The 18,421-nt window shown below is 41.9% G+C and overlaps 2 non-coding genes across 2 annotated transcripts; both read left to right on the top strand.

Annotated features, from left to right (window-relative positions):
• Positions 1-7,558: 7,558 nt before the first annotated feature.
• On the top strand, positions 7,559-7,633 carry Trnas-cga (transfer RNA serine (anticodon CGA)). The gene has a single exon. It is a non-coding gene; the product is annotated as a tRNA-Ser (tRNA).
• Positions 7,634-7,859: 226 nt separating this feature from the next.
• Positions 7,860-7,934, top strand: Trnas-cga (transfer RNA serine (anticodon CGA)). Its single transcript has one exon. It is a non-coding gene; the product is annotated as a tRNA-Ser (tRNA).
• The last annotated feature ends 10,487 nt before the right edge of the window (positions 7,935-18,421 follow it).

Raw genomic sequence — 18,421 nt, 5'->3', positions numbered from 1 at the left:
CGTTGGTACTGTACTTGCAGGATCTTTTTCCAGCCGCAACGATGTCCGAGATACGATGTTTCACCGGATGTCTAACATCCACGGTACACTCGTGAAATGGTCGTACGGGAAAATCCCCACTTCATCGTTACCTCGGAGATGGTGTGTGCTGTCGCTCGTGCGCCGACTGTTACACCACATTCAAACTCACTTAAATCTTGATAACCTGCCATTGTAGCACAGGAATTGATCTACCAACTGAGCCAGACTCTCGTTGCCTTATACAGATATTGCCGGTTGCAGTACTGTGTTCTGCCTGTTTACATGTATGTGTATTTGAATACGCATGCCTGTACTAGTTTCTCTGGCGCTTTAGTATATATGACTAACAAAACATATGCAGTACGAATTCTGGGACACAAAATACTCCAGCAGTACTCAAGGAAGAGTAACAGATAAGATAACACGATTTAAGTGGACAGTTGTTATCCAGTGTACATTTTGGCTCATATAACGGTCTTATCTAAAGATCACAGATAAGGTAAGGAGATATCTGGTTACTCCTCCAGTGTCTGATTTCAGAGTGGAGCTAGTTGTATTGAAGGTCATACCCTGTCCTCTCCACATGAGGCACCGCTGATACCTCTACATGGTACGTTACGGGCCATCCAGTGGAACCCAATCCATACAGAAGCACCTTGGGCAATTGGACTAGTTATATCCAAGATCATCAACACGATACTGTCACATGGTCTTTTGTAATATAAAACTAATGAGAAACGCATACCATTCACGACCAAATGGCAGGTAACCCCTCTCCCTCCCGCCTGGACCAATAAGATTTAAGCTTTGCCTCCCCCATCTCATCCTTTCTAACTAGTTAGTTGCCTAAATTGAAGGGAGAGGAGGGAGAAAGGAAAAGGAAGCCGCTGTTGATGTTAACTGCATCTGGACTTTATGCAAAATGTATGGGGAAGAGTGAAAATGTACACCATGATAGCATTCGAACCCACGATTTCCTGCTTACTTTTTTTTACTGTAACCACTTTTTTAATACATCACGGTGCTACTTTACACAAATGAATAAAGGAATGCCGTTCCTCTTCGGCGACATAACCAGAATAATAAAGGTAGTCCTGTTACGACATAAGGATGCTCCATGCTATAGCCTGCTGCGGATTTTCCGATGATTGTCGTCTCGTTGCTGTGTTTTTTCCCGTTGTTTGTTCAGTCTCATTAATAAGAGGAACTGGAAAGAGGTTCGAAGGTTATCTTCTCATGTCATGGATAATCCAGCTGCGAGGCGGGTTATGTTACGCGCTCCAAAGGAAATGAGAAAAATATTGTCTTTGTTAATGGTTCTTGACGATCGCACAATGTCGTTCGTTGAGGTGATACCAAAAATCGGGTACTGTCTTGTCGGTATTGCCAAATAGGTAGTGAACAGCGTGGCCGTTAATCCACGTCACAGAGTTCGTTTTTGCTCTCGGAAAATACACTCCATCTGAGAAAGAAGTGATCGTGTAGTTATCCTGTCGGGAATCGTGCGTGTGAGAAATGCCAGTATCTGACGGCCCGCATTTGAAACGATGTTCATCCGTGTCAATCGCTTGGGCCTGTGCCACACATGCGTGAGGCGGCGAGGTGGATGTGATGTAAGCGGGACTGGCACAACTGTTTCCCATTAACAGTTATATACCATGCAGATTGCACGTCAGTATGAAGGGTGGTGGTATACACTGCCTGCCACATAGCACGACACTTTGTAGTGGTGTGTTTGCTTTCAATCACATTCGACGTCTTGTTCAGTTGCATGGCGGTATATTTCGCCCTCGTCGTCATCAAGCGTGTGGGTAGTAGTGCGGTGTGGATCTAGCTTAATTCAAGGAAGAATTGGGTAATGTAGAGGAAAGGTGCTGGGATGTCCGATATCATCACAGGGGGCGTGAGTGAGGTGGGTCGTAATGCTTCCAGTAATAGACTTGTGAGGCACGTCGGGCTTCGTCACCACAGGTGCAGGTGGCAGCTGAAGAACAGGGCCTCCGCTGTGTTCTGAACATGACAACGGCCTAAATCCTCTCTGCTCCTCGGGAGGGTTAGGAACTCGTAACGAATCTTAAATAACATGCTCGTACTAACAAAGGATCCCAAAACCCCCAACATGTGGTGAGCCAGAGTAGGTGGTATCGGAAGTATCTGTGCAAAATGGGGGATGTGTGACACCAAATAGACGTTAGCATATCGTGTCCGTTGCAGGAGGTCTAGATTTCTAAGACGGTGCTCACTTATTCCTGCTCTCATCTGATTCAATAAACGCCTGTAGTTAAGGGCTGTCGAGCGCTTCATGTAGGATGTGACATGAATGCCAAGACAGTGGACTGTGTCACTGATTCGTAGCGGTGCGACGCTTTCGTCGGATAGACCTCTGCCTATAGACAGAGAGTGCGATTTGTGGACATTGAGACTGCTCCCCGATGCCGCGCCGTAGGTCGCCACCCACGCCAGTACTGCATGAACATCATCATTACTGCGAAGAAAGAGTACCAGATCATCAGAAGAGGCAGTACAGGAAAAAGTGTTCCCCCCAAGGAACATCACAGTCAGTCGTTTTCGGAGACCACAGAGTAGTGGTTCCAGGACGAGGGCGTACAATATCGCCGAAAGAGGGCAGCCTTCTCGCACCGAGCGCTGGATCCATATCGGCGGCGTGACACGGCCTTTATGTAATACCTTGGACGTCGCACCGCGTAGGAGACGCATCACTACCCCAACTATGATGTCCGGATACCTCATGTGTCGCAGTACCTCCATAAAGTCGAGTGAGGCCAAAACTCCTGGCATTTGGCGAGCGTTGGCTAGCGAGATCATATCTCGATATTGGTTCAGTGCAGTGCGAATATTGTGTTCACCTCCTAACGATGCCTGGTCCTGAGACACAGCACAATGGACCGATCGCTTTAGGCGTACTGCCTGAAGCCGGGGGAAAATCTTCATGTCACTGGGGCGATAATCACTGATCCTGGATCCGCCTCGTGGTTTGTGTGTGGGCACAATCAGTCCTTCTAGGAACGCCCCAGGGGTCTGCGTCGTGGAAAACATAAGATAGGGACAAATATCAGTCAATGCTGGTGCCAGAAATTGCTGAAGTGTCCGATAAAATTCCAGAGGAAAGCCATCAGGTCCGGGGACGTATGAGCATCCCCCGCCTGTATTGCTTCAATGATTTCCTCCTTCATTACATCTGCAGTGGTTGGGAAGGGAGTGAGACAGGGTTGTAGTCTCTCCCCAATGTTATTCAATCTGTATATTGAGCAAGCAGTGAGGGAAACAAAAGAAAAATTCGGAGTAGGAATTAAAATCCATGGAGAAGAAATAAACACTTTGAGGTTTGCCGATGACATCGTAATTCTGTCAGAGACAGCAAAGGACTTGGAAGAGCAGTTGAACGGAATGGTCAGCGTCTTGAAAGGGGGGTATAAGATGAACATCAACAAAAGCAAAACGAGGATAATGGAATGTAGTCGAATGGATATACATGGAATTGTTCATCCAAAGAAAAAGAACATTAAGAGATATACTAATTTTGCTCTCAAGTTTTGAGATATCATCAGTCTTAATTGGTAATCCAAAACCTTTCAAGTTTTTGGTTAGTACTTATTGCTAAATTTTTATATTTAATAACTATTCTGGGATTTTTGTTTATACTTCATTATGCAGATTTTATATCCACTAGAAAATAGCTTTGATCGTTATTGTTAACACTAATAAAAGAGTTTTTGTTTATTTTTTTCTAATTTGATGTAATCTGAGCCTCTTACCGGATCATAGCTGTTAATTCTTAATTGTATTTCATTATTAATGTTTAAACAGAACCATCAGCTTAAAAATTAGTCATTTGCATAAATGTTCTTGTTCCACATCCTCAAATTTTTTAATTACATCTTGTTTTGCAGTAACCCTATAATTTAGAGTTTGATAGCCATATTCATAAACATCATTATTTGTTGTCATTTTGTATTCACAGGATAAATAATCATTTATTTTTAAACCTTTAACTAATTTTGATATTTTCTTGAACTGCTTTCATAATTTTTGCTTCCACTACAATTAAGCAATGATCAGTCTCAATTGAACTAATATTATTTTTGAAAGATATAGTGTGCACTCTTTTTTAAAATGTGTTACCATTAAATAGTAATAGACAGTTGTCATAGATGGCTTAGTTTGAAATATTTCGCCATAGTTATGAAAATTAGGAAGTAGAAATGGATTCCCAATTCTTCTGTTTCCTCCAAAGTGTTGATTCATAATGTTTATAACATCCACAGATACTTTGTAATTCACAAAAATCATGAAGTTCATCTACAGTGAAGATACTTTTAACAAGGTAATGAACTTTAGCTGCACTTGGTATATTACATACTTCTGTATCAGAAAGATTATTATTATTAAATCCTTTATATTTAATTTAGCACTTCTTTCTTCCAGGTACTGAAACATATTCATGAGTTTGTTTATTGCTTCTTTTTGGATAAATAATTTTAGATTCATTATTGAGTAAAAAACAAATCCTGTTACCATAATTTAAATATTCACAATCATTAGTATTGGATAAAAAATTAATTTTAGCTCATTAATGTATTAAACAAACTAGAATCGTTCTTTAACTGCTTACTCAAATATAAAGAAATATTTATTATTATTCCAAAATAAAACTTTATATAAAAATGTAAGTATGAGATTTGGTTGAACTAATTTGTAAGATAAAAAATGTGTTAGGTTTGGAGAAAATTAAAATTTATAAATGTTTAAAAACGCTTTGGGAATTCCAGCACAAGAATCTCATTATTTTAATGTTTTTTCTTTACGTTGTAGTCTAGTTTAATATTTCCACTTTCAAATTAATGAAAATCATGCACATTAATTATTTACTATTCATAACAAAAAATTCTGATTTCACAATCGACCCTACGAAAATTTTTTCCACCATGTGTAATTTTAAAATATTCACTGCTGCTAATAATATTTAAAAATTTTATTTCAAGGTCACTATTTCTTAAACAAAATAAAATAACTTAGCTTGTTGACTTTCTTAATAAATAATTATATTTTATATAGAAACATTATCTGAAATTTTTAGAATTGAAGCTCATCCCAGTTATTGTAATGTGGTTAATCCGTTTCTAAGTTAAATTTCACAATAGCATAATTAAAAAGTATGAAATTATTGTATTCAACAGGAAGATTTATTTCTAAATCAATACTTTGTTCAAATATAAACAGGAACAAATAAAGATATTTTCATTCATAAATTATAGGTAAACAAAGTTCTGAGTTATGTTTAAAAAAATAGTATTAATTTATTGCTGTATATATTTATTTTTTCTACAAATGATCCATTGCCAAATTTATAATTATATTTATTAATTTAAATGAAACAATTTTTTGTTTATTATTAGCCATGCTGTCTTGGCCAGCTTCAATAGTTGGATCATGAAAGTCTAAAACGTTTGTAATACTATCTTTTGTTTCAAAATTTTGTCTTCTATGATGTGAATATTTGGTTATTTAGATAAATAAACTTCTTTAAACTTTTAAAACTATATTGACCAATATGAATTTTTATATTTTTTCCAGCCCAATAAAATTTATTATTTTTGAAGTATTATAAGGGCTTAAAAATTTCTATAAAAACCAACTACACTCTATGAAGACCATTGCTAATCACACTTAATGATGCACACCATATGTGATCGTAGTTCAGTAGTGTCATTTGATACAGTTCCTCAGCATCACTGTCCGCATCTCGTGGTCATGCGGTAGTGTTCTCGGTTCCCACGACCAGGTTCCCAGGTTCGATTCCCGGCGGGGTCAGGGATTTTCTATGCCTCGTGATGACTGGGTGTCGTGTGATCTCCTTAGATTGGTTACGTTTAAGTAGTTCTAAGTTCTTGGGATCTGATGACCATAGATGTTAAGTCCCATAGTGCTCAGAGCCATTTCAACCATTTTTGAACCTCTGCATCACTATGTTTATCATCAGCAGCAACTCTTGATTTCCCAAAGCTAAATAAAGCCCTCGACAAGACTTCCATGTATGACACACTCACTTTTGACTGGGTCGGTGACTCAGGTTTTTCTTATCTCCTTGAGTTCTGCAAATAAATTTCTTTGCCCATGTATTATCTATTGTAGTGGCCACATCATCTTCACTTGCAGTTCACTTCAATTACACATCATACTTACAATTTCCTCTCTTTCATTTCATCATTTCATTGGTTTTGTTTTGTCAACATTTTGTTTTTCAAAGACAATTAGAACAGATGTTGAAAGTCTTTCTCCAGTCGATGAATCTGATGAAGACTGATATTGCTCCATTCTGTTAATTTGTACATGGTCTGTATATGAACTGCATTCAAATAAACTTTTTTATTTTTTGAGTACAACTATACACTTCTTGTTAATTTTAGTGCATATTTTGTACATTATGCAAAGGGGGCACATAGATCTACATATTTTATCTCTAATCCAGCCATTACTTTTTGGAGTACTGTTATTACCACCATTGTTTCAGTTTTAGGGAAATGCCTTCCTCTGCAGACAATTTCAAACAGTTATGTAGGTGTCTTTTGTAAAATATTCAGATTTACCCATTTTCATTGAATTCGTTTCAGTCTACCTATCTCTTCTTTCATCATACTTTGAACGGATCTCAACATCTCATTTGGCATTAACTCTACAATTTCATTATTTTAGTTATTATCTTAGTATATCTTTGCTTGGTCTCTTGGTCTCTACAAATGTTTACAGAGAGCTTAACATTTGTGGTTAATTATCTCCAGGTGTTAGTTAATGTACTGTGTGGCACCTTAACTGAGGAATTGGGTGTCTACCCAAGGTCAATCTCTGTTTCGTTTTCTTCACACTCTTAAATTTTAAATTTTTGTTGCAATGTTTCATTGTACTTTCTAATACACTGTTGAAGACATTCAATAGTAGTCTCATGGAATTCAGTATATTCTTTCAGACACCTATTATCCCACTAATTATTAGCCAAGAGTCCAATACTCTTCCTATTGAAGTCGCATAACCAGCCATTGCTGCATTTCTACGTAAGTGGCAAATGTTACAAATGGTGTTGTTTTAGTACCGATCTGCCTTCATAAGTAAATTCAGTTTTTGTGTGCTGTCACCATGTTCGGTTTCAGCTGACAACAGAGGCTGTTTTTAGAATGTGAACTGTATTAGTGTTGTTGAAATTACAGTCTGTTAAATTTTACGGTTCATTTGAAGGGATATGATTTGTAGGTATTACCAGAATGAGATTTTCACTCTGCAGCGGAGTGTGCGCTGATATGAAACTTCCTGGCAGATTAAAACTGTGTGCCCGACCGAAACTCGAACTCGGGACCTTTGCCTTTCGCGGGCAAGTGCTCTACCAACTGAGCTACCGAAGCACGACTCACGTCCGGTACTCACAGCTTTACTTCTGCCAGTATCCGTCTCCTACCTTCCAAACTTTGGAAGGTAGGAGACGGATACTGCAAGAAGTAAAGCTGTGAGTACCGGACGTGAGTCGTGCTTCGGTAGCTCAGTTGGTAGAGCACTTGCCCGCGAAAGGCAAAGGTCCCGAGTTCGAGTCTCGGTCGGGCACACTGTTTTAATCTGCCAGGAAGTTTCATATCAGCGCACACTCCGCTGCAGAGTGAAAATCTCATTCTGGAAACATCCCCCAGGCTGTGGCTAAGCCATGTCTCCGCAGTATCCTTTCTTTCAGGAGTGCTAGTTCTGCAAGTTTCGCAGAAGAGCTTCTGTAAAGTTTGGAAGGTAGGAGACGGATACTGGCAGAAGTAAAGCTGTGAGTACCGGACGTGAGTCGTGCTTCGGTAGCTCAGTTGGTAGAGCACTTGCCCGCGAAAGGCAAAGGTCCCGAGTTCGAGTCTCGGTCGGGAACACAGTTTTAATCTGCCAGGAAGTTTCATGTAGGTATTACGTTGGCATTAATGGGTGCTAAATGGTCGTCTTCTCTATGTACACACCTATTGCAGGCTGCATTGCACACAATATTTATCTTCCGATTTCCATATAATTTTCATATTGGAAAGACACTTAGAGCTTAGTTTGGGAATGGAAAACATTTTCGATATTCACAGATGATGTTGGAGTACTTTACTATATTGTTTTTGTTGCAAATTTCACAGTCAATAAAGGAAAAACATCTGTTGAACTATGTGACATGGTAAGCTGCATGTCTTTTTCATAGAATGCCGTTTCCTTAGTCATTTCCATACAACATGACCACAATACAGTTAACTGTTATCATAGTAGTCAGTCAAATACTGTGCAGTTCTCTTCACTACGCTGTAGTAGCATCTAGCCCTCAGCTGTTCGTTTCATCTACCATGGATAATTTCTATATTTCTCCTCTTACTATTGTTGTATATAATTGTAATCGTTTTTTCATAAATTTAATTTGTTTAATATGACAATCTTCTATTAATTTGATTCTTAGTTCGGTTCTTCTGAGCCCCTTTTATAAATTTGTAATTGCAAAGTGTCCTCCATGCTATTTCCACAACTCGTTGGGAAGCCTGAAACATCTTCATTCTATGGATGCCAAACCAAAACCACCATCTGTCTCAACATTGAATGAAGAAAAAATATCACCTCCTAAATAGACCATAACCATTACTGTCTACTGTTGGGCCAGCTGGCCAAGGGTGGGGATGAGTGGTGGGCCAGTGGGGTCTAGTGATAGACATGGTGGTCGCTGAGAACACACTTTATTGGGTTTAATAACAGTATTTCTCTCTCATAAATGTAAACGGGTATGCCCCACTCTGGAGCAACACGCCGGGGCAGTTGGTACGCAGCTCGCCACACCTGAGACGGACACTACTTGCGCCATCACCTGGCAGTGCTGCCATCAGGCCTGGGAATCTAGCCGATGGGCCATCAGTAGGCTATTGCTCTGGCGGTGGTGGTGCACACGTCCCCACATCAGCGCTCTGATGACGAATGCCCAGGCCCAGATGACCCAGGTCTGACTTGCATCCTGCAGTGATGAGGGATGACTGCTGTGCATGGGGTATGACACTGCCTTCTGGCAGGAATCTGGTGGTGTCTGGCATTGACAGTAGGTCCGTTGCACTGTGGCAGCAAGTCCTCCAGGGTGGACTTGGTGTGAGAGGCAGCTGCTCCATCCCAATTTTGAACCCAAGGCTGCAGCTGTTAGAGCACTGTTGTCTCATTGTCTAGCATAATTCTGCAATTGTGGTAGGTCTACTGGTATCTGAATGCCTCTGTTTCAAAATTCACAGCTATTTTTACTGTTCCAAGACATATTTGTTGCACTATATCCTAGCTCTTTGTCACATAGCTCATAACAAATTTCTTATCCTGGAGCGGTGACTCTGTGCTCCCCTCTCTAGCTATTGTGACTGTACAGTGCAGGTTTCACAAAACATACCTAGCCCATCTCACATTACTTCTTCACCACACTGTGCTTAATGGTTGGCAGTAGTTAATGCAGCGCTCCAAGGCAGCTTCTTCCAAATTTCACCTAAGACTAGTTAGTGGTGCTACTTAGCCCCCCTCCACAGAAATGTCCCAGCCGCTCAGGTCTTGCTCAGGAGTGGTTCACCACTATGGAATATTTCCACAACCAAATTACAAAACAAGTTACACTCTCCCAAGTAGTTACTGAAATACTATACCTTCCTTACGCTACATTAAACTTTATGGTTGCTTCCTTGTAATTTCTTCAGCACTTCCATTTCTTTTTGTATATGTGCCTACCACATATCCTTGCTCATTAAATGGCTTAATGTATACATCTAATGTTCTTTAAGTCTAGCATATCCATGTTTAAAACAATACACTCCATCTCACACCCAGGGGATCTAGTCTAGTGGGACCCGGGTTACCAATGGATTGGGTTGCTGAATGGCTCTCCATCTCAAATTGATTAAAGCTGTGGAAAACAAAAACAGGGTCACTAAAACTAGACGCAATGTATTCCAACTAAGGTCTACCACACGTCGCGAAATGCCAATTACAGCATGATGCTGATGCAGAGAATCTAACCCTACGATCGTGGTGTAACCCTCACTTACTTGAGACACCACTTTTACACACAACCTAAACTTAGTTGGTTTCAACTTGAAATTCACCATTAATGACCCCAGTCGCTGTATGTGGTCATCCCCTAACCCACACAAATTATTATTTGGTGGCTCCCATTGCCTCCTACCTACTAAATCTCTGGAGGCCACTGACACATGAGCCCCTGTGTCTAACAGAAACTTTTATCTTCTTCCACCTACTATACCCACTATGGCACATTCCACCTCTGCATTCGTATTTCCTGTATTCGTTTTAGCTGGGAACGCCTTTTTGCGGTTCTGGAGTTCCTTTTTCGGTTTAACGAGTGGTTATGACCACCCTGACCACCCCTACCGTTACTTCCATAATACTGCTGATAGTTCATACCACCCTTTTTCCTTCGTGGCTCGTGGCACTGCCTCTGCATGTGCCCTGTGTGCCCCCAATTAAAATATTTTACATTGGCCATATACACACTTCGTCTATCGCTCACCACTGTTTAAATTCAAATTCTATCGCCAGCCGCAGTGCTGCATGGAGGTCCTTATGTGCACCAGTGCATACCCTCCTAGACACATCCAGTACTGAACCACTCAGGAATGCATCTAGTGTCTTTTGCCTGGCATCCTGTAACAAATCCTGGTTAGCCTCATTACTCTGTATAATTCATACATACATACATGTATTTTCCTAAGTCTGTCTGAAAAATCCTCAATGGCTTCGTTAGACATCTTAGAAGTAACATTTAGCTGGTCACGAAGAAACCACACACTATTCTGCTTCTTGTACCCCTGCAATAATCCCTGTGTTAACAGCTGTAGCGTCTCGGCCTTGTGTCTAGCTCCTGCGCATCGTACAATGGACTTAGCTTCTCCTGAAAGGTGCAACTTCGCTACTTGCAACACCTGCTTGTCCTATCAGTCCCCTATCTTAGTAGATGACAATAGTTCCTCCACAAACGATTACACGCTCTCAGATGCGCTACCGGAAAAAGGAGTGAATAATTCCGCAACAACTGGATCTAATCCTAGATTCTGTGTTCTAAACAATCCCAACTCCTCGTTCCCCGCTGTCAGCTCATTATTTGCAAACGTATTTTCTGCTCTTGATCGTGCTTCTTCATTAACTAACGTTTGCGTCTCTGATTACACCATTGCACTACCCTTACTCATACTTCGTAAACTCAAAAATAATAATAAAGCAACCATGCTTTATTAAAAACACGGCAATACTTTTACATTGCATCTAATCATGAGCCACCTGGACTTGCAGCACTGTCTCGTTCTATGGCCAAAACAATGACACGTAAAATGTACAAGAGCACAGACTCGATACAAGGTGCAGAATACCTACGTAAATTACGATGAGTACATCACACAGGTACTAACCATTGATCCTTATATTTCCCTGGGAATTGACTAATATCCATCGCTTCTTCCAGCCTCACAAAAGTAGCTTTGAAGTTCCAGTGACCCTCAGTTTTCGAGTCCAGGTCTGTCACAGAACAGAAACAACAGTTTCACTCGCCCCCTAACGAAGATACTCTCCTGACACCACTCTGTAGAGCACGGCTGTCCGCTCCCATAGCTGAATGGCCAGCGTGACAGACTGCCGTCCTAAGGGGCCCGCGTTCGATTTCTGGCTGGGTCGGGGATTTTCTGCGCTCAGGGGCTTGGTGTTGTGTTGTCTTCACCATCATTTCATCCACATCGGCGTGCAGGTCGCCCAATCTGGCGTCGAATGTAATAAGACCTGCACCAAGGCGGCCGGACCTGCCCCGTAAGGGGCCTCCCGGTCAATGACGCCAAACGCTCATTTCCATTTAGAGCACGGCTGGCTGATCGTGGGCCTGAGTGCTGAGCCGGTGGGGCCTAGTGAGAGACTAGTGACTCTTGAGACACGCAGTTGCTTTTAATTACAACATTTCTCTTTCGTCAATCAGAGGCAAACATGCCCCACTACGGCGTAGCAGACTGGCTACGGTCACAATGTGGCTGGCCCACAGCCCAGATGGACAGTATGTTCGTCGACGCCCAGCGGTGCTGATGTCAGACCTGGGTAGCAATTTGGTGGCCGGTTAGTATGTCAAGATTCTGACATCAGCAGCATGCTCCTTCTTCTTACTGCCTCAACCCTTTTGTGCAGTGATGAGGGAAGGGTGTCATGTCCATGGCATGACCAGCTGCCTACTGGTAGGAGTCTAGAAGCTGCAGGTGAAGATGGCAGGTTTGCTGCACTGTGACACCCAGTTTCCAGGTTGGCATTAGTGTGAAAGGCTGCTGCCCCATCCCAGTCTTCAACCAATGGCTTTCAATGGCGCCCTTCGTCTCATTGCGTAGGGTAGCCCTGGTGTCGTGGTTGTACTGGTGTGTTATGAATGACTCTGTCTCAAAATTCACAGTTATTTACATCCCTCCGTGGCCCATTCGTTGCACTATTGCCCAGCTCCCGTTGACGTAGTTCTTAACATAGTTCAAGTCGTGGTGTGGTGATTAATAGCCAGCGATAGCTAAAGCAACACTCCACAGCAGCTTCTTACTAATTTCATCTAAGACTAGGTGGTGACACTACACTAAGATCACAATTATTTGTTTTATTCAATGAAAGATTTTGATCTCTGTTATGAACACCAGATTGATTTAAATAGGAATGTGCATATTTAAGAGTAAAAAATTAACATAAGTTAACATTATAAGTAGTAGTTCTTTCACATTATCTGAGAAGCATCTAACGAACAACATATCTGTCTCTTTGACGTTAATAAAAATTGTAAATAAAATATGTAGCTATGATTGACATTTTCACATAGTAAGAAAAAAGCACTAGAGCTTAAACATGGGTCCACCGTGTAATGTTATTTAAAATTATAAATACTAGCTATCAAATAGATGTGTGTTACAACTGCATGAAATGCCTTGTTCAGTTACACTTTGCAACTAGCGTGTTGCTAGGAAATAATCCGATGTTTCCAAAAGCAACTGTTCTGTAAACTGTAGCTCATTAACCCCCACATGCACCTCCGTGAATTATCAATTCAAAGATAAAGGAAACACACAGTTTGTAGGACCTCTGAATGCGTGGTTGAATTTCTAAGACTTGGCTGCTGTAGAGTCTAGAGGCCAGCAAAGCACACTTGTCGCATTTACCCTAAAATCTAGTCATAAAGTTAAAAATATACGAAGGCGGGAATCTGCAGTGAAAAAATAATATTAGTTACATTATTTTAAGGTTTCACGAAAATGCTTTTATTTACTTTTCTTCAACATTTATCACAGCTTATAAATTGTTTATTAGGAGCAAGAGCTTAAATCTAAGGAGAGATATCTTACACAACGTATCGCATCAGATTCTGGAAAAATCTTGGAAAATAAATCAAAGATTGTTTAGCGCAATTTTAGAGTTTAAGTTCCACAGTTGTGAACTAGTTAAAATTACAGTTTCAGATTACTTGCAAATAACCACAGTAAAGTTGGAGGATCAAGACCAGTTCGTCTACCATGATACATTCAAAGTTCACAAGCTAAAAATATTTTGAAGTATTCGCTATTAACTCATGTGAGCATGGCAAATCTGCTATTCAACACTTAGGAAAATCTCGACAGTCCCATAAGGCGACCTACTGGCGTTAATACTGACTGGACTCTCCCAGAAAACGACAGCCAATCAACTTCCCCTGAAAGCATCGACTCATCAACTGATCGCCATTAACCAACTGAGCCCAAAGTCAGAAGCCTATACCTGCAACCCACTTTAGAATAATTTATCAGCCAACAAGTAAAAGAAAGTAGCAGCCTATGAGGGGAAGGGTAGGACAAAAACTGAAATGGTGCCGACAACACCTATGGACAGTTCAAGAAATTATCGATTTTGCTGCGCCTATAGTCATTTGGACAGTAAGACGATAACAGACGCTTAACTCATTCCAAACATCACGAAAACAATTGATAATGTTGGACAGCGCCGGTATTTCCCGATGATGAATTTGAGGAGCATGTACAATCAATTGGAGGTGACTCCAGAAGACAGATGAAAGACTGTTTTCGTTGCCTTGCAGCCATTATCAGTATAGAGGAATGCCGTTTCGGCTGAGGATGGCCCCAGAAACACTTCAGCGTTTGTTAGGCGGCGTGTTGAAGGGATTAAAGCCTCATCAGTGGGGCAGGTGTGCGATAAGTCACCAACCAGCGGCGAAATGTCGCCATAGTGGGAGGGGTGACAGCAGTGGTGACCGGATCGATGGGTGACGTTGACGGAGGTGGCTGTGGTGTGACGACCACGGCGATGGAGGTTAGTAGGTGGGTGACAATGACGACGATCCACAAGCGGATCTGAGGTGACAGGTCGTAGGCAATGGAAATCATCAGCCGCTGCTGATGGAGGATTCCAATCCTCGTTTGTCTAGCGTGGCTGTCTTAACTTCATTACATGTTCCAGACTTCTATTTGAGAGCTGTCATTTATAATTTTAAATAAAATTTTACTGTGGATCCTTGTTAAAGCTCCAGCTCTTTTTTTAGTTATTTAATCCACCGTATTTTTGAATGTTAAACATATCTCTGGCCATGTAAAACGCCATTGTAAACTATGCTTACCGCACGTGACACTAGCGATCAAGTCCCCTCAGCTGTTTGTACTGTAGCTGTAAATGAATTGCGCTCTATTACGGTCCATGAGCGTTTATTACAATTTAATCATGCTTTTATTCTACGTGACAATGCCAATCATAGTCATAAATATCATTTTTCTTGTTGTTAGCATGAAGGAGACAGGTATGTTGCTCGTTACATGCTTCTCAGAAAAAGTGAATGCGACTACTTGTAATGTTGTTAACGTATCATACTACTTTTACTCATAAATATACAAATTCTATTTTAGATCAATATGATGATGATCGTCGTCACAACGATCGAAATTGAGTACTGAATAAAACAAATGTTTATGATCATAGACTGTTTTGGTGTCCACTTATTGTCCTATATAGGATGACTGTTACGTTCATGGTAGCCACGTCAGATGTCATTATAATCGTTATACAATTATCTCAGTGCGCTTTTTAGAGAATTTCGAAGCGCATAAAGTACCAGGACCTATGATGGAAATAGCTGCAATTTTGAGTTACACATAGAAGAACAAGCTACAAATATCACAGTTCACAAAGACAGGCAAAAAACGAAAGTGAGATGTTAAATCAAAGTTCTTCTAACAGCTAACTTTCTATACGCTATATTCTATACACAGTAATTGCCCGAGACGTACTACATTATCTTACAGAGCATTACGTGGAACATCTTTCCTGGTCCGACTATAGTACGAGTAGAGTTCATACGGAAACGTAACCTCCCTAAGTAATTTAAACTTAAAGTTCTTTTTCGTTTCTGATTACCTAGTATTGGCACATGCTTGTAAAAAAAAGCCAAAATCCTTCTTCTGTTAGTGTGGAAATTGGTTGTGTTACAATCAGCATCCCCGCCAGCTCCAGTTCAAATGGTTCAAATGGCTCTGAGCACTCTGGGACTTCAAATATGAGCTCATCAGTTCCCTAGACTTAAAACTACTTAAACCTAACTAACCTAAGGACATCACACACATCCATGCCCGAGGCACAATTCGAACCTGCGATCGTAGCGGTCGCACGTTTCCAGACTGAAGCGCCTAGAACCGCTCGGGCACTGCCGCCGGCGCCAGCTCCAGTATTTACTGCACGATTAGATGACATTTATTCACATCTTTTCAAACATATAATTAACAATACACTTACCATTCACTCTGTAATTCGTTCTGCATCTTAAATATTACATAATATCAACGGAAGTCCGCATTAGAAGAGAGTGAATGCTACATCACCTTATTATTATTCCAAAGCTGAATATTTCCTGTGCAGAGGCCGGGTGTATGACTTCTATCGTAGCATGTGATGCTGGCTGTGAGAGGTCAGGGTGAATAGCACTTCACATTCCAGTGCGTAGCTACCGTAGAGTGGTGGCAGGGGCTGGGTGACAGATCGCCATGGAAACAGTGCTGTAGGTGGCTTAGGCCGATTAAGCGCGCCGGCGTCAGCTGCAGCCGTCAAAAGGACGGAGCGCTGCGGGTTCCCTCAGGCGACGGTGGCAACCGGAAAAGTATAGCTATCAGCGCTGACTGTACTGGGCCAGGCGGGATCGAACAGCGACCTACACCACGGATGCTAACGGTGGCGAATGCCCGCCTTGTGCTGTGGCAGACAGCGACTGCACACACTGAGGTGATAAAGGCCATGGGATATTTCCTAATATCGTGATCGTGTTGGACCTCCTTTTGCCCGGTGAAGTGCAGCAACTCGACGTGTCATGGCTCACGAAGTCGTTGTAAGTCGCACACAGAAATCTGGAACCATGCTGCCTCTACAGCCCTTCATGATTTTTGTGCTTGAACTGACCTCTCGATTATGTCTCATATATGTTCCATGAGATTCATGTCAGGTCATCTGTGTGGCGAAACAATTCCCTTGAATTGTCCAGAATCTTCTTCAAACCAGTCGCGAACAATTGTGACCAAAGGACATGGCGCGTTGTGATCCACAAAACTTCCTTCGTTGTTTGGGAACATGAAGTCCACGAATGGCTGGAGATGGGCTCAAATTAGTCGAACATAACTATTTTCAGTCAATGATCGATTCGGTTGAAACAGAGGACTCAGACCATTCCATGCAAACACTGTCCACACCATTATTAAGCTACCACCAGCCTGCACAGCGCCTTGTTGACACCTTCGGTCCATGACATCATAGGGTCTGAGTCACACTCGAACCCTACCATCAGCCCTTAACAAGTGAAATTGGAACTCATCTGACCAGGCCACTGTTTTCCAGTCGTCTATGTTCCAATGGACATGGTCATGAGCCCAGGAGAGGCGCTACAGGCGATGTTGTGCTGTTAGCAATTGCATTCGAGTCGGTCGTTTGGTGCCATTGCCCATTAACGACAAATTCCGCCATAATTCGCACATTGATTCCTGTGGTTATTTTACGCAGTGTTTTTTGTGTGTTACCCCTAACAACTCCACGCAAACGCCGTCTCAGTCGTTACGTGAAGGCCATTTGCCAGTGCGTTGTTCGGTTAGTGATAATGCCTGAAATGTGGTATTCTCGGCACACTCCTGTCACTGTGGGTCTCGGAATACTGAATTCTTTAACGACTGAGTGTCCTACGCATCTAGCTCCAATTACCATGCCACGTCTAAAGTCTCGTAATTCCAGTCCTGCGGCCATAATCACATTGGAAATCTTTTCACATGAATCACCTGAGTACAAATGCCAACTTTTCCAACGCAACGACCAAATACCTTGTGTCTGCGATACTACCGCCATCTCTATATGTTCACCTCGCTGTCCCATAAATTTAGTTACTTCCATTTATGCCAGCAGAGGTCGATGAACAGGGACATTGCTCGCATAGGCGGCTACGCTGGGTAGGTATATAACCCAGACTCGAAACCACAGCTCAAAAGGGAAGCTGCCGTCAGCAGATGGTATTCACCCAGTGGGTCGCTTGCCGATGAGAAGGCGTCAACTCGGCAGCATTTACACTCGGCACAGGTATCAGACTGCAGCTGTTGATGGCAGAATCTGACAATGATAGAATGATGGTTCATCTTGGAGGGTAGACGGCCGTAGACCCCGCCTCGTAACCTGCAGCCGGCAATAACTGCATAACTCAAAACGTATGTCTGAATTTGCTGTATATATAAAAGCCTGGTCGGCTAGTGTTTCTAAAGAGTAGGACTTCTGGGCAGTACGTCATAACAGGTTTGAGGTGCTGGATGTAACAAAAAATGGTTCAAATGGCTCTGAGCACTATGGGACTTCACATCTGAGGTCATCAGTCCCGTAAAACTTAGAACTACTTAAACCTAACCAACCAAAGGACATCACACACACCCATGCCCGAGGCAGGATTCGAACCTGCGACCGTAGCGGTCACGCGGTTCCAGACTGAAGCGCCTAGAGCCGCACGGCCACAACGGCCGGCTCTGTATGTAACACTTGGGCTATGGCTTTATAGCCAACGTCTCCAAAATCTCTGTCAATGGTGTAAAATGTAGCAACACCTCCTTCCAGAGGCTCTGGCCGACGTCTTCTGTATTTTCAGGTCACTGAATGCTTGTTATTCTGTCAAGACGCCTAGTAACTGAGGCGCCTTGCGATACCCTCCTTATGATATAGTTTTGCCTATTTGGTAGCAAGAACTGTTCGCTACACCAGTTCGAACCGTTGTGCACAGGTAGATATGTATAACTGAAACATTACTGAATTTACAGTGCCATATTTTCGTACATAGACTAGTTAATCAGGAAGTTCACCC

Source organism: Schistocerca gregaria, chromosome X (assembly GCF_023897955.1).
Source record: "Schistocerca gregaria isolate iqSchGreg1 chromosome X, iqSchGreg1.2, whole genome shotgun sequence".
NCBI lineage: Eukaryota > Metazoa > Arthropoda > Insecta > Orthoptera > Acrididae > Schistocerca > Schistocerca gregaria.
The sequence above is the reverse complement of the archived record's forward strand: the minus strand, read 5'-3'. Positions and strand labels throughout refer to the sequence as shown.